Raw genomic sequence first — 22055 nt, forward strand, 5'->3', positions numbered from 1 at the left:
TGGATGCAAAGGGCGTCTCTAATCTTAGAACAATACTTGGCAGCATCCATGCAGTATTGTTTCATTTCATGATTACATAAAAAAAAAGGAAACAAAATACTGGACTGATGATGAATTTTGAAGCAATATTAAATAGCTGTAAATACTGAAGATCCATATATACAAATTGGATCAAGGTGCTGGGTTGAAAGTTACAAATTCTATTATTTTTTCACATGTAGATAACCCATCCCGTAGCGTGCAAAGAAACAACTGCACACATGAAAACAACTTAAGGCATATTTAAAGTCTGAAATAGGCCTTTGGTAAATGTACAATCTGCTTGCAGAGCTTAAAGTGACCCAACCCCAATGCTTTTCGTCTTAATGGAATTGGTGAGGCTTTGATTGTGAATTCTAACAGTCCATTTACTGGTCATGCTATACATTAAATCCATTTCTTAACTAAAAAATATGGATTGTGGGAGTTGCCAGGACTTTTGTTCTAATTGAACACTTACTCACTTACTTACTGTGTCTAAAATCAACAGGACATTATCTTGTTAACCTGAACTTGTTTCAATGCAAACAGACAACATTTGAAACACTGGTATACACTGTACAGCTTGTATTGAACCCTCAGCTTGTATTGAACATAGACACAGCAGTGCTTTGAGCTAAATGCTAACTTAAGCATGCTAACGTTTTCTCTCTGACATGCTGACATCTAGCAGGGATCTTGTTCACCACAAGCAGCAACATCCAAGTGTTAAAAGTGATGCCAAAAAGACAGTCCCCAATGCAGCTCCACTGGTTGCAAAAATAAGTACTGTTGTATAGGAGTCTATGTGAAAATGAGCCTATTCTCTCTTTATTTATTACTTAAGTTAGTAAAGTCTTTTTCAACAGATTGGTTTTTATTTAGTAAATTATAGTCCCATGTATAGTAATATAGGGCTTGGCTATTGACAGGTTGCTACCAGTGTTGTCAGGTGTACTGTAGCTACACAAACAAATGGTTAATAGAAGCTTACAAGATTTGGACTTTTTTTCAACGACATAACATTTGTAAGTAAATATTCCACTGGTGAATGTCTGAAACTTCTATGTGTCATAAAAACATTGATTGCTCACACTTTTTAAAATTAGACTATTAAACAACATTATGCAAAACTCACTGCCTTTAGCTGAGCTGTGGTGACACGTAGTCATGTGATCAAAATCTAGCTTGTTTATCGCCTTACATTAGCTTTTTACATCTGTCAATTTAATGTTTTGCTTCGACTAATATAAGTGTGGCGTTAATATGTGGAGATTACCCTGCTAAACCAAATATATATTATAAACGTGTTTGCCACAGATCTTATTTTCTGCAATATTCCTAAATCCGATGGAAATCTTATTGCTTTTTTTTAAGAAGCCGCATCGGCCTATAAATACGTCATCACTGCACCACTCTATTACACACTATTATCAAGAGTATGTCTGGTAGTGAGACCACATTTCTACCAGGGATTCCTCACTGATCTCCATTGTCACTCATTGTCACATTCTTATCAAGCACTGTGTCATCTCAGTGGCCTGCATCCAAAGACAGTGGATGACAGTCCATCAGAATAACATTTGCCTGTTATTGAGACACTATTATACAGACAGAGAACCTCTGCAAGATCTCACCATGGTTTTCTTCAACTGCGCCGACTGTAATTTAGTTCAATTCAGTCTATTACTCACAGTTAAGAGGGCCTCAGTCTCTGAGCTCGGCCTCTGGGATGTGCCTACAGGTTGAGCTTTCTGATAGCTCTGGCTGCTTTTCACTGTGACACTTGTAAGATTTACTCAGCTCTGTCCCAACGCTACAGAAGAAAGGACTGAAAGTAATGGTGTCATGGTGTAAAGGTTGTAAAAAGACATGACCTTTGCCTCATTGCATTTTTCATTCTAATCATATATTTGAACTACATAATGATGTAGTTTTATAAGAATCAGTCATGTAGCTCTTGCCAAAACTCATTTTTCACTAGGATGTTTGCAGAAAAAGCAAAGTCTATCAAAATAGTTAATTAAATTGGTAGCAGAGAACAAGAAACACATTGAAAGATCAAATATGAAAAATACTAGTATAAGTATCTGAAATAGGGCTGCTCGATTATGGCAAAAATCATAATCTCGATTATTTTGGTCAATAATTGATATCACGATTATCCATTTACTTTGAAAACATCAATTTATTGAAAATAAAAATGTGAACAGTATGTTTTTAACAGTTGATTACCCTGAACTTTAAGTATAATTCAACTGAAAAACCAATAAAAAAAATATTTAAAAAAATAATAATCGTTTTATTTCGATGTTGTTTTCATAATCATTGCAAGCCAAAATAGTAATTGTGATTAAAATACGATTAATTGAGCAGCCCTAATCTGAAACAACAATAAACTCTTCATACTGTGTTATTAACTAACACTAACCCTGTGTTTGTTTTTATAATGTATGATGTCCTTTATTGTTTTATGTTTCATGTGGAACCTATATGCTGCAGGTCTCCCTTGAAAAAGAGATCTATGATCTCAATGGGACCAATCTGGTTAAATAAAGGTTTGAAATGAAATGAATATCATTTAAGCTGAATCCACCCTTCTAAGAGGACTGCTTTGTCCTTGTTGAGAGTGTCTTCCTAAGCCTCCCACCATGGAAAGGTCATGTTCCACATACACATTATAGCTCAGATTTGATACTGATTCATACGAGCAGTGTTTGTTGGCTTAGGTCAGTCTGACAGATTCACAACGTGCAGACACAAGATAGCTACAGCTTAAAAGTAGGTTAAATAAGTGAAAAGTTGTTTAAAATACAAATAATTTACATATGTGGAGATTACCCTGCTCAACAAAATATGTATCATAAACGTGTTTACTAAAGAGCTTATTTTCTGCAATATTCCAAAATCAAATGGGAAAATCCCATTGGTTTTGTCAACGGAGCCCCTGTGATGCTAGCTTTTGTGACAGTCTACAAAAATACTGCACCAGCCTTAACATAGAAAAGGTTCATGTCAACCCAAGTTAAACAAAATGAAACAGTTCCAGCCTGTAAACAAAGCCAGGAAGTTGAGCCTTCTATGTCATGACTGTGTGAAGATCTTTCCTGCAGCACCACAGTGGAGCTGAGAGAGTTGTTGCTGTGGTCCAGCAGAACGCTTCAGCAGCTGTGAGTGGGAGGAAGCTGTGCTCTTTCACTCCTCCTTCACTCACCACACACCATACTTGTCAAAAATAACATTTTCTTGCGAGTGCACTCTCTAATAAGGTACACGCGGTACTGGTTGCTCATATCACACCACAAGCAATGACTCTCCTTTCTTTAAATTATTTGGGGGATGGAAGCTCCTTTAACCAGCACCACAATGTTCTATGTAACATCCAATAGTTAAAATAGCTTTTATTATAATCCTTTTTTTTGCTACGTAGTCTTCTTTCTGTGTCTTTGTATGCACCATTTATACCAAAGCAAATTCCTTGTATGTGTAAACCTACTTGGAAATAAAACCGATTTTGATTCTGATGACCAAATATGCAATCTGATGCCACTTCATTTTAACAGCTAAACTAGTTAGCAAGCAGACCTCTCCCTACTTTCATTATAGCAACAAAAGCATGTTTTAACTCCCTTATGTTAACCTTAATTACCTTTATAAGATTATCAAAACATACTTGCTAATGCTAATTAGACTGTTGAATAAGCAATTCAAGCTATGCTAGGGAGGAAATCTGTGCGATCGTTTGGCAAGGGAAAGAAATCAATAACAATCATTGGCTGTTTGAAAAATGGAAAGTGTCCTGATACAACACCATCCTGGGACTGAAATCAACCACCCCTCTAATAATGCCAAACTTCAAGACTTAATGTAATTAAAATGATGAGATATATCAAATCCACTCGGGTACAGTTGTCATTTACAGAGAAATGAGAAAGTAATTGTTCTTGTATTAGGCTGTAAACATGTTGTTTATGATTTGAAGTTTGGCATTGTGGGAGTGCATGGGATTGTTTCCTGCTGGATCCAGCCTCAAGTGGCCATTCTTTAATTTCAGCTTCACTGCTCCGCCTCAGAGGTTGAGCTTGACTTTAACTCATGATCATACTGTTATGTTAGTTGTTTGAGAGACTTCTGCACTTCATAGTTTGATTTCAGGCTTAAAGAGGCCCTATTATGCTTTATGGGTTTTCCCTTTCCTGTAGTGTGTCCTTTGCATGTAAACGGTATGCAAAGGATAAAATCCCTGTGTTCCCTCCAGAGGGAGTTTTGTTCCCACATTCCCCCACTGCCTGAAACACCTCCATTGGACTCCTTTGTTTACTTCCGGAACATAGTGACATCACTTTGTAACAGTCGCGTCTATAAGGTATAGTGTTCCAACACATTGTATGTGATGGGTGATCTTTAAGCTGTTGACCAATCACTATAGGCAAACTTATCAGAAAGAAAAGCTGACAATATCAGCAGGGCGTGTCAGAGAAAGGGAGAAAACGCTGCTAATGGTTTAGGCTTCTGATAATGACTGCAGCTATAATGTGGTTATACTCATTAATATAAAATGCAAGCAGCAAGTTCCAATCCAATCAGCTCTTTGCATAAGCAATTAACCGTTTCATGTTGATGAGAGCCTAAAATGGATCAAAGTGATGCTTTGAGGCTTTTGGGGGGGTGTTAACAAATGATACCTTAATCAAGTGTGCCTCATGTCAAGGCATTACGGTGCTGTTTACACGAGAACGCTAATGGTTTTATCCGCTACTTTTCTCTTTTAAATATCCCGTTCGTTCACACGAGGCCGTAACGGAAACGCGGAAACGGACCCCGCAAACGATAACGGGTCCCAAGGTGGATAGATCTGCAAACGGAACGCTCTGGGGGGCCAAACGGCTCAGTGTGTACGCCCTATATCAGGGGTCGGCAACCCCTGGCACCGTAACCAGTGGCACACTAGGAATAAGTGGAATAAGTGTGCAAAATATTAAAATTGTATTGTCGGATCCTGAACGAGACCGCCGCCGCGTCTCCCCGTTACCTGCAGAAGGAAGCCATGCATGCAACGCAGCCCCGCTCTCTTTAACTCCAGGTGACTTTCTGCCGCTTTCCTCTGTGGTGCAAGGCTGATCGTTTCACCACAGAGGAAAGCACTTCACAAATTGCAGTACCCATAAGGAGCTGTACAAATGCTGCAGTTTTTGCGTGGCTGTGTCTTTAGTTGAAAGCCCAGTGGCGATCTGCTCATCTCTCATCAAAATAATATGCTACAAAGGGGCGGACTGGCCATCTGTGTGTTGAACTTTCCTGTCGGCTCCCAGACCGTAGTCGAGGAAACAGGGGGGATGACTCTCTGTCGTCTCCCAGGGCAGAAGCAACAAGCTTCAGGTTCAATAACCCACTTTAGCTTAAAGGGGACCTATCATGCAAAATGCACTTTTGTACGTCTTTTATACATGAATATGTGTCCCCGGTGTTCCAGGGAACTCACCAAGTGTCAGAAAACACAACCCTCTCTATTTTCCTCCATACCCAAATCTCTAAAAAAGGGGCTGCAACGGATCTGATAAAAACTGATCCAGATTTGAACACTTCAATGACGTCACAGAAGTGGCGCTACGGCTATTGGGCCAACTCTCCACCTATCAGGGGAATGTGGGGTTGGGCCACGGCCGGCCATTGCCGCTCGAAAGCGCTGGAGACGCTGTAGTACACATGCCAGGCCTGTAAGTGGCGCTGTAGTCTGCCACAAAAGCAGCGAAGAAGACTTCCCGATATAGCCTATAACAATATAATAAAACATGGAGGACGGAGATCTTTTTTTCTCCCCCTCTTGACTTGATCAGAGCACGGCTCCCCTCTCCTGCAGGGGGGCGTGGTCAGCTGCAGCTCACAGAATCAGCCCCGTAGACAGCAAACAGCACATAGAGCGAAATGAGGCATGGCTAAAATGCATGATCTGTTTGGTATTTTGAAAACAGAAACATATAAATATACCTTATATAGGTATGGCCTGACAATATATCATTTAAATATAGCATGATAGGTCCAATTTAAATGACTGGAGAGAGGCGAGCTCTTCTTGGGAGGCCGTTGCATTTATTTAGTTGTTCTTCTGTTTCACAAAATACATCACAGACCTCTGTTTTTCTGCTGCCTCGTTTCACTTCCAGAAACACACACACGCTCGCTCACTCTTGCTCTACCATCCACACACACACATGCCACACCCCTCTCTCGCTCTCTTAAAAGGGACAGCGATCTCATCTCACTCGACCCTAATATCATAACATGTGTGTTCTGGAGAATCACAGAACGGACGATCGTCCTTATTATTATGCCGTTTAAACCAATTATTTAAATTTGTTTGTTAAATTCGGCATCATGCAAGTTGCGCTGACAGGTCCACATTGCTTCCCCGCAGCGAGGCTCCCCCCGCCCTCCTGTTGACAGATCACGAGCGTCGAGCTCCCCACCCCCCCCCCCCGTTGATAATTCACGATCGTCGGCACGCTGATAACATTTTTTTTTTGTAATGGCACTTCATATCAAAAAGGTTGCCGACCCCTGCCCTATACGATCATTTCCTGATAACGATGAAGCCATAGCCCCACCTCTCTCCACCTCTGCTGCTCACTGCTGTAGCATGGTCAGTAGCTACTGCTACTGCTACTGACCATGCTACAGATGTTAATGCAAAATCTACAGCTCCTCTACCACAACCATCAGCAACAAGTGGACATGGAGAATTACATGAACTACATGTTGCTAAATCCACCGCGGGGCATAAACAGAAGGGCAACCATGGCAACCATGCTCGGGGGTGTATTTTGTGGCGGAAGTACAGCGCCACTTACAGGCCCGGCATATGTACTACAGCGTCTCCAGCGCTTTCGAGCGGTCTCGTGTGAACGGAAGACTTTTTAGATATCGTATTCGGTTCGTTTGCGTTTCGTTGGAGGGTTATTGATGATTCTAAATCCATTTTGAACATTTTCGGATAAGAAATTGCAGTTTTAATCGGAAAGTGGCCATATTTGTACTCCTGATTTTGACTACCATGAGTAGTGTTGCGACCAGTCGATATAGAGAGCACAAAATGAAAATTGTTACCTCTACTGTGGACAATTATTTTCAAATAAATAAGCAATCTGTCCAATCCAAATGATTAAGAGTCCACTAAATCTTGGAAATCCACCCAAAATCAATCAATTCTAATGGATCCTAATTATTTTTTCAGAACTGGATTCAGCACCCTCGGTAACCCCCAAAACCACTCCCAAACTGTCCAACTCGACCAAGCCATTTTTAAACTATTTTCAACGAGCCTATTGAATCGGAGGATGAAACCCTCTTTAATGGGCACACACAGTGAGATTTGGTCTCTGCATGTGTCTGGTGCCTTGCTCAAGGGCACCACAGCAGGGCCCAGGAGGTGAACTGGGACCTCTCCAAGTACCAGTCCACACTCCATGTTTTAAGTCTGTTCGGGGACTTGAACCAGCGACCCTACAGCTCACAGTCCAAGCCCCTACTGACTGAGCGACTGCCGACAATAATGCAAATGTATGCTTATTAAGACATATTATGCTAATTGTGCCAATTGACCAACATATGCAAGTTAGCATCCGGCAGGTTCTATGTGCTGGTGACCCGTACCATACATTTCTGTCATAAAACCTTGGGGTACTCAACATTTCCAGGTTCAGAACAGGACCCTATGAGCTGGCAAACTATAAGGAGAGTACTTTAAAACCTTGTCAGAACACGGAGAGGTTCACCTGATCTCTTCTTCAGTCCGACAGGAATCCATTTGAAGCCCCTGTTGTGATCAATATGAGCAATTACGGACTTCTGCTTTCTCACCCTTGGCTTCACCAGGGAGCATGTCTAACTTCTGCGAGCTAAATCAAGGAGACGTCTGCGGCCTCACAGTCTTTCCTCATACAGACACCTGGGGCCGGCAAGGAAGCATTTTTAGGATTTGTCCTAGTTAGTTTAAGGAATCTCCTCCATCTGCCTCCTGTAATCAGGCTGCCGAGGCCAACATGTCTGGGTTGAGGAGAAGGAAAGGACTGAGGCAGAGGTACAGAAAGTTGGACCTAAAAAAGTGACCTGATATATCTGTTAGAGGTCATTGAAGAGAACAGGCAGGGAGAGAAAGGAACAAGGGGGAAACTTGAGGTGTGACCCCGTTGAGTTTCAAACTCTAATAATCACTCTATTCACTACTTCACCATCTGCTTTAATCACTTTTAATTCAGCGTTAATGTCTTATTAATACTAACACACCACTTTATGCATTGTAATATACATGTTATTTATATCTCTTGTAGAACAAGGTGCATCTTTTTAGGAAGGGATTGTAGAGTCATTTCTCCAACATGGCTGCTGACACTTTCAATTCGGAGTGAGATCAAAACTGAAATAAAAGGAAGATGAGGTGAATTCAGATTGTGTGGTCACATTCAGTGTCATCCTAACAGGATTGCATTGAATTTCCCAGCAAACCTTTCATTTTATACAAAATAATTAACAGTAAAAAAAATGTCTTATTAGCATTTCCAGGGTCATTCTAAGCAGGAAAGGACATTTTTCATTAGATTTTCTCCAAAATGTTTTAAATTTAACAAACTAATAATGATATGAGTCTGTTGAGAATGTCATCCAACTTCAAAGTACAGCATTCATCGATCATTTAATGTATCAAAGATCAAACATGAGGACGTCTTAGATGTATTACATTATACTTTGAGCTGACTTTCCCTGCACAGTAATGTACAGTTTGTTCAGGGACAATTTGAAAGAAATGCATTGGGCTTTTAAACAAACCTATTATGGAAATTGTGTCATTAACTTAGGACTTAATTGCTGACTTTTATTTGGTATATAAAATGTGAAAAATGATGTCCCTCTGTGTCTTTTCTTGCTATTTCAATAAACGTTGTGGCATGAATAGAAGCACATCAATTTATTGTTATTGTTCAAAAGTTATTTAAGAATTTCTAAGATTATTAATAAAAAGCAGAAAGTATTTTATAATGGACTGGACTTGTGAAACTGAGAGAGCCAAATGTGCAGTTGTCTTCATCCTCATCAATTGACCAGACAGACGATGAGCTTAGGTTACCTTATATCCTCTCAGTAAGAGCAAGAATGGATTTATGAGAGATGCACGACTCCTGACTTTTCCCTGTGTTTTTTTATATATATCAGTTCTAATTTATTGTCTTTTATTGTGATTGTAGTAATGTGTTTTTATTACATGTACAGCACTTTGGCTCGACCAAAAATCGCTTTTAAATGTGCTATATAAATAAAACTTGATTTGATTTGATTTGAGATGTCTTGTCAGCGGGCCTTTACATGGAGAACACTCTTCATTGAGAGTGGCAGAGGGAAGGACTGTGTTGCATTAGGTGTGTGTTGTCATAGTGAAAGGAGCGACTTGAGAATAAGCTCCAGCTAAGCCAGTTAGCAAATGGAGGATCCAGCACGTCACCGATTAGGAAGCTTAACTAATGCAAATGCACTGTTGCCATCATTTTTCACATTTGATATACCAAATAAATGCAAATGCACTGTTGCCCTTGCATTTGCACGTCTGCAGTCTGCTTTTGACACTTTTCAGTCACATCTGTTCCACCTCAGGTTAGTGTTAAATTCAGACAAGACAAAAGTCATGTTGTTTTCCAATAAGAAAAGGTTACCAACTGTTCTTCCCTGCATCATGTCTGCACAGCATAACCCCATTGAAGCTGTTAACACCTACAGATACTTAGGCATTACTATAGATGACAATCTCTGCTTCAAACAGCATATTGACAATCTCTTAAGGAAATTGAAATGAAAACTGGGATTCTTTTTTAGAAATAAGGCCTGCTTCTCCACAAGTGCCAGGACACGGCTTGTAGCTGTCACATTTTTGCAGCTCTTGGACTACGGGGATGTTGTGTACATGAACGTCTCAGCTCACTCCCTTCATCTGCTGGACGCTGTCTACCATGGGGCTCTGAGGTTCATAACCAACTGTAAACCCCTCACACACCATTGCACGCTGTACTCTTTAGTCAACTGGACATCATTATCAATGCGCAGATCACTGCACTGGTACAAACTCATCTATACCGCTATGCTTGGACTGCTGCCCCTCTACATATCCACTTACATATCACACAAACAGTACAGCTATAGCCTACGATCTCAACATTACATCACTCTGTCCGTCCCCTCAGTACGCACGGTGCTTGGGAAAAAAGCCATATCATACTCGGCCCCCTCGACCTGGAACACACTTCAGCAGGAACTTAAGCTGACCAGTTTGATACCCATCACAGATTTTAAACTAATTTTTAAAAGCTGGAGAAATCATCTGTGGGTGTTTGCACCTGCTATATCTGACTACTTTATATGGATTTCAATGACTACTACGATGTTGTATTTTAGTGTTGCCTCTGTGTTTAGTGTCCTGTCTGTCTGTAACTTTGTGTGGTAGTGTTACCACTGAACAGGTCTCTCTTGAAAATGAGACCTTGTGTCTCAATGAGATTTTACACCTGTATAAATAAAGGCTAAATAAAAAAATAAAGAAACTACACTTCAGCTGTGATAATAAACAGGTCCTTATAGTTTAAACGGTTGCAGACATGTAGGATAAGTGTGGAGAGTCACATCTACTGCTCCATCCTACCAGCACTCTCTGTAGCCTCGGGCAATGGAAACACACTTAAAGTAGTGCAGATTATTTTTGGAACAGACAATGGAACCAGGATCATTCATTAATTAAACCCTGAAGAATGAATAATAGCTTGAGACTGCAGAAAACAATACAGAAGTAGAGAAAACCCAAAAGGAATATGCATTGTTTTTAAATAGATCAAATCTGTTGGTTCCAAATGAAAAACAAGCCTATGTTATGTCGCAATTCACGTAAATGTACATTTTTTTGTGCAAAAGTGAGAAGTATGGCAAAGGTTAATACTTTTGAGCACTATTTTAGATTGCTCAAAAGTTCAAATTGGACCTCCCCTAACCTCGCAGAGAGCTGAGAGCAAATAATTATAATAATAAATTGCTCTTATTGTCATTTCACAGTACAGGTACTATGTAACGGAATTATTCCTCTGCATTTGACCCATCCTAGTGTGCTGCCGTGTGCTGCCGTGTCCGGCGCCCGGGGAGCAGTGTAGGGAACGGTGCCTTGCTCAGGGACACCTCGGTAGCACTTGGTCTTGCCGGGACTCGAACTGGTGACCTTCCAGTTGCCAAGCCAAGTCCCTATCGACTTCGCCACCACCGCCACTTTGCCTATCATGTGAAGGAAGTTTAAGAAGAATTCAAAGATCTGAACTCAAAATCCACCTCTGATGCAATCAAGAAGTCAGGAAGACTCAATATACGCTGTCTCTGCATATGGTCGTCACTCTTTTTGGGAACCAACTACATTTTGCCCCAATCTCCATAACAGTGCTGCTGTCAAACTTTAAATCCTCTCTCCTGCCGTCAGCTGTCAATTCAGGCGTTATCGTGCAGCACTAAGCCCATAAGTCAACTGCACACAAACAGCAACCAACCCTGGCTTTGTTTCAACCAGACAACAAGCCCTGAGGGGACAGAAACATCAAACATACAGCAATACTGTTGTTGAAAATAATCCATTCTGCACACTGTACTGTAAGAACCTCAACAGATCAAACCTGTTATAGTTTGATTAAGAACATTAGCAAACAGTCAGTTCAAGAGAAAGGTCTCAAACTGCACAAAGTCTCTTATGGCGCATTTCCACTACAGGGCCTCGCTCGGCCTCGCTCGGCCTCGCTCGGTATGGCTAGGCCTTGTTAGGACTGGCTCACTTTATGCTGCGTGTCCATTACAGTTTAGGAACTGGGGTAGTAACTATAGTAACGCTGTGTAGGCGGAGCCGTGACGTCATCTTCAATGAGAACCACAGAAAAACAACATCAGCCGTTAGCTGTTAGCACTCAAGCTCACAGCTCCTTATATATGTTCAGAAACTCGACAAAAGTTAAACAAGTACAAACCACAGACTGTCTGTGTCATGGCGAATACAGTCGCTGATTTATTTATGTCTGTATAGGCCGTTGTTGTGAGTGTGGACGGTCGGAGCATATACTGCCTTAGCTTAGCCAATCTCCATTTAGAAAACACGCATTTTAAAAGGTTTTTTGCCTGCCGTCTGTCTGCAGACTTGACAAAGCATTAATTCATGGTTTTTACTAACTGGTATCAGTATGTTGTTACTTCGGCATCATTTTGAAACGTGTATTACAATTAAATCACGGTCAAATGTGTTCATTTTGTTGTAGTTGTAGCCCCCTTGCCAGCGATTCTCTCTCTAGTTTAGCATACTCAGCCCGACTCAGCCTGGTTGTTGGCCCGGAAAGAACCTCGATTTTATGGGGCCAGAAAAACTGTGAAATAGTACCCGCTAGCCGGAACTACGCCAAGTGGAAACGCAACCAAAAACGGGCCGGGCAAGGCACGGCACGCTTAAAGCGAGCTCCGCGCTGTAGTGGAAATGCGCCATTAGAGTGGATCAAAGTTCATGCTGCTGACCTTATATGTAGCTCTTATCCACAGTATATCCAAATACAATAGAATAAATAAATGATCGCCTCATTAAAGGGGGAGTCTGTGATTCCTATCAATCACATTTTTGGCAAATTAAGCAAATATTTCCTCCCAGAATCACATTATAGAGCTCCATCTCTGTAAGTGCAAAACAGACAGAGGGCTCTGACTGATGCCACAGAACACTGTTACTGTCAGTAGATGCATGTAAAGAAATGCAGAGGGAGCCAGACAGATGGTAAACCTGGCACATTCTGAAACAGCTCTGACCTGAGGGCTATTTGCTTTTGTGGCGAGTCCACAATGTTTCCCAAAAATGGGCTGACTCTTCCTTTAATCTTAAAAATCTAAGCTGTGTTTTTTGATCATTTCGGGTAGAGCTGCAAGATTTGGAAAAAATAAGTCACTGTGATTATTTTTGATTGATGTTGCAATTGTGATATGATTCACTATAGAGGGACCCTGACCATCATTCAACATTATTCATATGATCAATGAAAACATATCATGGTTTGGATTTTGTATTAAGTCTATAGAATACTTTTCATAGGCTGGGACTTCTCTGGAGCTTCACAAAACTTCCTCCAGATATTTTCACATATTTTGCCATTACCAAATATTGCTCTTACTGCAATTTGGATATTGCATGAGTCCATATTGCGCTTTAGATAGAATTTTAATTGTGCATCATTTTGACCATCTCAACAGCTAGCCCAAAGTAATCACTGCCTTGGTTGTTAGCAAACAATCACCTGTTATGTATTGTGCAGACACAAAGCATTAGAATTCATTTGTATTGTGTGATTAATGTCCTAGTGTTGAATATTAAAAACTGCTGCTAATCGCTCTAAACAATGTGTTGACACTGAAGAATCATACAGCAAAATGCCAGCTGTTAGCATCCACCTTTACAAAATACATAATTATTGTATTCGTAGTATATACTTATATTGATTAGAGCAGCTTTATACATAATCAAGACTGTCACTGAAGAGGCAAACTTTTCATTGCCTTTCCGTTTGTGTGACTCTGAAACCCTCTGGTTTGATTTGCAGCCCTCAACAGGAACCCTCTGAAAGTAATGTATTGCTCTATTCCAGTTACAATGCATCATAGCTCACATTAGCTCAAATGCTCTGAAGACATATTGGCTATCATCGCCTCATAACCTGTTTCTCGCTCCACAAAACAAACAGCCACCCAGAGAGGAGGAGAGGAGCAGAATCATCTGACGGAGAGCAACAGGGTGGATGCAAATCATGGTCTTAATGTTTTGAAAAAATGGTGTACGGACTAAACAACATATGGGTTAGGGGTTAGGGTTAGGGTCTATATATATATATATATATATATATATTTAGTGTTGGATTTAGCTCTAGCAGAGGCACTGGAGGATAAAGGACATTATCCTTTGCTGTTACTGTATTTCAACACATTTTCTATCACAGCTCATGTGATGTGGGTCTGCCATCGATCGGTCTACCCATGGTCTCAGGATCTGACACACGATAAAGTCCTGCCGAGATAACATTTGTACAAAGTATCCTCCATCTTATGAAAAAAATTAGCATGTTTTTCTTTGTTTTATTTTCCATCGCAGTCAATTATTATATTGAAAATGTACTGAAATGCTTTTACCTCATATTTCCCACATTCTGACAATTTTTCCACATTTTCTGCATACAAAATATTACTTCTTTTCATATTTTTCAACATACTATATGCAGACTTTTTCATGGCATTTCCTACATATTATTTGTATGTTTTTTTTAAATATATTTTCAACTTTTTGTATATTTCACATACTTTACGATGACTTTTTTCCAATATTTTGAGAGGGGTCTGCCTGCAGGCCTCCACTCTCAGGACAGTTCCGGTGTAGGCTCCACTGTCAGGACACCTCCACTCTCAGTACAGGAAGTGACGATTCTGACGAACACGTTTTGTTCCCCGCCCCCCAAAGGACTCATCTGATGGAAGTTTTCAAATCACAATGGAGACTCATCATGGAGGTGATGAGTCCGCTCACCATGCACTTTGGATCGGCCTTGGTCAAGCCCTTTTGACCCCCCCAGCCTGGTTCTTGTAAAAGTTGACTTTTTTTTCGGTTTCTCCGAACTGCAGGTTCGACTCTGATGGCCGGGAGGGTGTGCTGCATTGGGGTGGGGGACTTCCCCCACTCTGCGTGTCTCTTCCTTCCCGGGCCGGCCGATATGAAGCGTGACCAAGACGCACCGTCTGACAGGGGTCCCACCACGGGTCCCGCAGCAGGGTGGAGGTTCCCGGCTGGAACCTCCCCACCTCCGCCGCGGTGCACCCGGCAAACACGGTTGTTTCTCAAACCCTCCACTGTTGTCTAGCGGGTGTAACTAAAATACAAGATGTCGTTATTTATATATATATATATATATATATATATATATATAAATATATATATATATATATAGATAGATATAGATATAATAAGTGTCAGTGCAATTTTATTTTGTATTAGCGTGCATTTCCTGTTCGGAAAGTGGTGCTGTACTGAGAGTAAACAATACAAGGTGTCCCTATTTTTATATATATATATATATATATATATACATATGTATAATAAGTATCAGTAAGATTTTATTTTGTATTTGCGTGCATTTCCTGTTCGGAAAGTGGCGCTATACTGATAGTGGCGATTTTATTTTGTAATTCTTAGCGTGCATGTACTTCCTGTCCTGAGAGTGGAGGTGTCCTGAGACTGGCGCCTGCAGGCAGGCTCCCATGAATATTTTAAGACACTTTACTTTGAATCTTTTAAAGACATTTTCTACATACTATACTTTTTAAAAAATTTGTATATTTGCTACTTTTTCATGATATTTTCTACATATTATCCCATGAATATTTGTATATTTGCTACAAACTGTACTTTTTCATATTTTCATGGTTCATGAGCCTTTTTAACACTAGAAGCATTCATGTACTCTAGTTTAATGAAGTCCCTCATTGATCTTTTCACAGAGACCCTGCTGTGTAATCTAATTATGAAGGTTTAGGAGTTCTCATTTATTCAGTATTTAAGACACGCTGATAGTTTTAGGACGATGCTTCAGAACCATTAGGAAAATAAACCTACTGGATCACACGACTGAATGTCAGTTAATACTCTACTAAAGCCTCTCTGCTGCCGTCTGGCAGGCGGTACCGCCAAGGACCAAAACCACCAGAATCAGAGACAATTTGATCCCGCAGCCAACAAGACTACTTTACACCTGAACTTGCACTATTTTTATTGTTGTTGTTTTTTAAATGTGTATGTCCTGTAATTGCATTGTTGAGGAACCTGTGACCATAGTTTTTCATTCATTACATACCACACCGTAGTTGTGTTTAGGAAATGACAATGCACCTTTGAATTGTAAAATTGAATAGAATAAAAGCTGTTTAAACATGAGCCTTGAGGCATCAAGAAAGCATACATGTGTCGCACTGGAGGCTAAATCTACTGCAGGAGGAAAGAGGTTGTAACATGTAAGAGAAATCATTTAAATGTAATGCACTAATTTCACATTATTATTATTATGTATTGATTTTAACTTGAAAGCGCTACTTTGGGAAACAACAATGTCCATTTTTTCTCACTATTTCTTTTCACATACACTCAATTTGTAATGAAAATAATTGTTGGGTTGCAGCTGCATTCTGTTTTTGAATGTACAACGTTTTCCTTTCTGTATATTAGGGCAGCAACATTTAGAAAAAAACAACTAATTGTGATTACTTTGACTGGTATTATGATTGCAATATTTTTGAAAACGCCATTCAAATAATCATTGAGAAATACAGCAAAAGGCACATGGTGTGATTTTCAAGAAGGATTTGTACCAAACAAGGACTTTTTAAAATATTTTCACATATTTTGCCTTTACCAAATACTGCGATTTGAATATTGCACTAGTCCATATGTTATAGGTTATCTCATTTTGATTCATTTGTACAACCCTACTGTTCATGCATTTCAACTTTGTATGAGCTGAAAGGTTGCACTGTAGATAAAAGCCCTTTTCAACAACATAATAACTCACAAACAATTATTCGTGCAGCCACAAAAAAGACATCATAACACCTGAATTCATAATTCTCTCCAAGATGTCAGGCAGAAAGTGGCTCCTGTGTTGTGTCACGTCATGATGTTCACCCAGCCAAACATTACCAGTATAGACAGAAACAGCCTCACAACAGCTGCACTGTAAATCTCAGCACACAGCGAGCTCTGGTGAAATATTGCTGACATAATGACGGCCTTAAGGAAATAGCACTTTGCTGACTAACACAGAGGGAAGTGGGCAGGGGAGAACCAGCATCTAACCTGATGAACAGGAGGTATGATGACTGTTACCGGACTGCATTTATATAGCTCTTCTTCAGTCTTTGCGACCCCTCAAAGCGCTTTACATTCACAAGTCGGCGTTAACCCATTCACACACATTCATATGGGGCAGAGGCTGACGTCCAAGCAGCCCTCTGCTCTGAATTCACACCCACACATCCTACGTTATCCATCAGGAGCCATTTGGGGTGCAGTGTCCTGCCCAACATTTGTACAAAGAATCCTCCATCTTTAAACAAATAATAATCATTTGATCTCCAGCTCTTTTAAACCACTAAAAATGCTTGTACAAATACAAGTCAGCATTCAACCCCTAATCCTACCCCTCAGGACATTGTTGACACAATATATCTTCTTTTTTTTTTTTTTAAATCGACAATCTATACTATGACTTTTTGCATGATATTTTCAATTTCGACATAAATTGAAATTGACTGCGACTTTTTTCCGATTTTTTGACACAATACTGTACACTATGATTTCTTCAAAAAAAATTAAACATGCTATATGACTTTTCTAAAATGTTCGACAAACTATACTTTGACTTTCTGTACGATATTTCCGACATATTATACTCTGACTCGTTTCATATTTTTGACATGATATCACTCACACACACCATGAGGAGCAATGTGTCGTTAAGCAGGGTTAGCTCAAACACACATCATCTTGTTGACTGCAGGGACTGTGGATCCCACCACCCACTTTCTACCACCTGCTGAGTCACAGCGGCCCCTCACAGAGACCCTGCTGGAGATGAGGCATGCTGACATTTAGTAATGCAGAGGTAAAGAGCAGCTAATATTGGGAATATACCAGATGCTTCTGTTTAGCTTTTGATATGGCCTCTTCCATAACATGTACTGTAGGGAAAAACACTACATTATGGGATAGAATAGCCAAAAATAGCTAAAATAAAAATTGAAAAGATTCACAACGACTCTCTTGAACAGTAAAAGGTCAAAATGTAAGCGAAAAAAGCTTGTAAATAGCTCACTTGAGTCCCTGCTGCCGTGGATGCAGGTTCAACTTGAACATGTGGACTCGTTGGTGTCATCCCCTCTGTCTCGAACCCCTCTGACCTAAAAAAGGTTCAACTGCCCCAAAAAACTGATACATAAAAAAAAGAAATGCATTGACTGGAATCTTTGATTACTTCTATAACAGAAGAATGACATCACTATGAAACACTTGCGGTTCTATTGGCTCGCGCTCCAACACATTGTACGTGATAGAGATGTCCCAACACTTAGCCTAAGCGGTTGACCAATCACAACAGAGCCGGCCAGCTAACCAATCAGAACAGACTGGGCTCTGGTTTCAGACAGAGGGTGAAAAGAGGTGCTGCAGCACAGGCAGTATGAGAAACATAAAGGGCTTTTTGAATATTAAAGCATGGAGACAAGTCACAGTAGAGTTGTATTCTATAAGAAAATGTTTTTTATGTCATTTTATTTTACATATCTCTCTGTCCTCTATTCTCTTGTCACCGCTTCACTGCCAAATAGAATAAAAAAAAGATATGAAGGCTTAAAAGTCACCTGTTAAACTTTTTCAGGTTTTACCGTAAAGCCTCATTTTAGTTAAAAAGAAAACTAGTGAAGTTTAATCATGTCCAATCGTATAATCACAAAGAGCATAAAGAACTGACACTGATTTATCCACAAGGTTCTCGGATATATGTGTTATTTTATTCTTAATTAACTAAGATTAACTTTATATAATCTCAATAAGTGGATGATCTATCCCAAAACACAGCTTTGTATCTATATTCTGAAATAAAACAAATGTGTACTCCCACTCTCTATCATTATAAACCAGGTCGCTGTGATGTCCTCTTTCCAGTGACATTTAAAAACGGTATCCCTCAGAGGAGAGCATTATGATATTTAAACTGATTAAATACACACAAAGCTGCTTACAACCTGCAAAGTTATATAAGCAGAGTAGAAAGGTGTAACATCTGTAAAAACTGTTAACTGTGCTGCCCAAAAAAGAGAGGATGATACAGACAGGAAATGCTCTATTAAAAAGCAGATTTTTTATATTCAAAATCTGAACGAGAGCTTTCCAAAGCATGCTATCCTGGGCTAACACCTGATATGCTAATAGGCTAATGATAACCTACCTCAAACCCCATTAGTGTGAGGTGTTCTCTGTTTTCCCCCCAAGTTGTAAAGTACCAGCATGCAGCAAGGCTTAATAACGAACAGCAGACTTCAATAAAAAACAAATGACAGCCAGAGTTTTGTTAATTAAGAGTATAAATACAACCAGCAAATATATAATATAACAGCGTTTCTGTTTAACTGAATGGTGTGCAGTTGAAACACCGGAGCTTTCCCTTCAGCACTAACGTTACAAACACCGGCTTCAAGATTCTACTCTCACACACAGCACAGGGAAATAACCGCGTAACATAAATATAACAACTTTCCCTGCTTCCAGCTACAACAAGCACTGTTCTACTGGAATCATGTTTGGTTTTAAGGATTCAGCTTTTGCGTGTGTTAGTTCCAGCTGAAGTTAATTAGGAAGAAAGGAGAGCGGTTATTGGCCTACTTACCATCCATCGCCATGATGTTCTGTTTTGGCTTCCACCAGAGCGGGCGGTGAAGAAGGGGGAGCGGTCCACTACACAGCGGAGGGAGGGGGGTTCGTACTGTGGTACGGTCCATGAGACACCGAGGAGAAAACGGTACAAATATGATTCATACATATTAGCTAATAAAAAACACGCTGCAAAACAGAGTAAAGGTTTTGTATCACTCGTTAACAGATTGTCATAGCAAATGACTATTATATGGTGGGATAAATTATCAACTCATGCAGTTTAATAATATAGTTAAGCCAACCCAAAAGTACATTTTGTTCAGCTACATACAGTGCAAATAGGCTTCGAGCTATACTAGCTAATTAAAAATAAAACTCAATGATGGAAATGTGCTTAATAAATATAAAGTGTATGTTAATTTGGCTTAGATGAGGCAAAGTTATTAAAATGCTTAAATGATTCTTGCATTACAATCTTTCCCTGAGCTAATATGCCTATAGGCCTACATTGCTCATATATTGTCATGTTGTAGCTTAGCTGACCCATATAAACAATTCTGACATCTTAGAATGACTTGGCATCTTCCTTAAACCAACTTTATCCACATTTATATATTTTATAGTTCAATAATGTTGACCCTAAAGTTAATTTAGTTTAGCTAAGATCTATTATAGCTAGCTGTTTATAGTTGCTAATAGGCTATTATTATAATAGCTGATGAGCAAGATGCTAATAAAACTGGTAATGTAAATGATATTATTTAATTGGAAGGTTATTTTAAGTTGGCTAAGTTAGGATACATTATTGTGATGTATGCTATTCACTATGGTTTCCTCATCTTGTGTTTAAGCATTTCCTTCAAATGACTATCTTTATTCATATTCTTTATATGGACCCTAATAGGCTTTGTTAGTTTTTGCTAACTCCAACGTCATTGGCTGTATTAGACGCTCAAATAAAATAAAATGCCAATTCAATTCACAAATGATGCTATCTAGATTCCAAAAAATGTAGCTTTGTCATGAAAAGATAATTAAGGAAAGCGTAGCTAAATGATTGAACTTTATTTATGCTGCAACAGCCTAATAATGTGGCTTAGTCTACCTAAACTTTGGGCGGCAGTGGCTCAGTCTGTGGGGACTTGGCCTTGGGACTAAAGGATTGCCGGTTCACGTCCCGCTCGGACCAAATACTGTTAACCACGGAGTGGACTAGTAGCTGGAGAGGTGCCAGTTCACCTCCTTGACCCTGCCGAGGTTCCCTTGAGCAAGGCACCAACCCCCAACTGCTCCCTGGCGCTGCACCAACTGGTTGCCCCCAGAATGCATGTGCATGTGTTCACCTATGTGTATGTTTACTGTCTTATATAACAAAAATGCATGTGCACCTATATACTGTGTGTGGGTATAAAAAAACTAAGTGGAAACTGAATTTTAATAAAAGTTAATATTCTTCTTCTTCTAAAACAAGTTTTGTGACATCTAGGCTTCTACAGTGAATACAAGGGCATTCATGTCTCATGATCTTTATCTTGCCTCAAGAAAAATAACATTTAATAAGTTCATGTTCAAAACCTTTCTGAAGCTTAATTTAGTCTCTTTTTTATATGTACTTGAGGGAAATGTTCAGCTCTCTTCGGCAGTGGTTGTCAGTCCTGCTTTATGAGAGCCAGCTCCTTTAATCTACCACTTATTGCTGATGCCAGAAAAGAACATCAGGGCTCTTTGATTCCAGAGAACAGACCTCCGCTCTGAAAATCAACAATAAATGTTTGTCAGCGCCTCACAACAATGGCTTCATACAGGAAGAAATGAATCATCACAGACCTTTTCTGGATTCGCTGAAAGCATTCTGGGAGTCAGAAGAAGTCAATAAGAGATGTAGTCCTACGGCAAAAACATAAATTGCAACCGATCATCACGTACTGTAACTCCTGAAGTGCTCTCATGTATGTGATGGTGATCTGCTCCCCTGCAGCGTGCATCTTAAAGGTCAGGTATTAAATACAGCTTGGGAATTAAATATTCATAGAGCAGGCATCTGTAATAATGAGAATATCTGCTCGATATTCACAGTGTTGTTTTCAGTAGCAGCTGTGCTTTCACGAGAGATAGATATAGTAATACACCAAGGCATTTGCAAAAGCTTTCTGATACATCCATTCCTACAAGCTGCAGTACAACCCAATGTGTTAGCTCTTATTAAAAAAGCTCATTGCAAACTCTGGAATGTTTTTTACCTTTGCCCTGCCTGAACCAGCCTTAATGATACTCAAAGACACTTTATAACCTTGACGTGTGATTCTGTAGTTACTTCATTGCCTTCAGTGCCCTGTATTTATTCTAATCTGATTGTAATCGCTCTGTGCTGCTGCAGTCCCCCATTTCCTGTTGAGGTTCATTAAACCTTCACTAATCGAACTTTAATCAAGCTAATGCTGCTAATGCTATCTCTGTCAGTCAGAAAGACACTGCTTGTGTTCATCACTGCCTTCTATATTCTGTGATTGTTAACCCAATGTTACAGTAAAATTGT

The sequence above is a fragment of the Trematomus bernacchii genome, unplaced genomic scaffold, assembly GCF_902827165.1.
Source record: "Trematomus bernacchii unplaced genomic scaffold, fTreBer1.1, whole genome shotgun sequence".
Classification (NCBI taxonomy): Eukaryota; Metazoa; Chordata; class Actinopteri; order Perciformes; family Nototheniidae; genus Trematomus; species Trematomus bernacchii.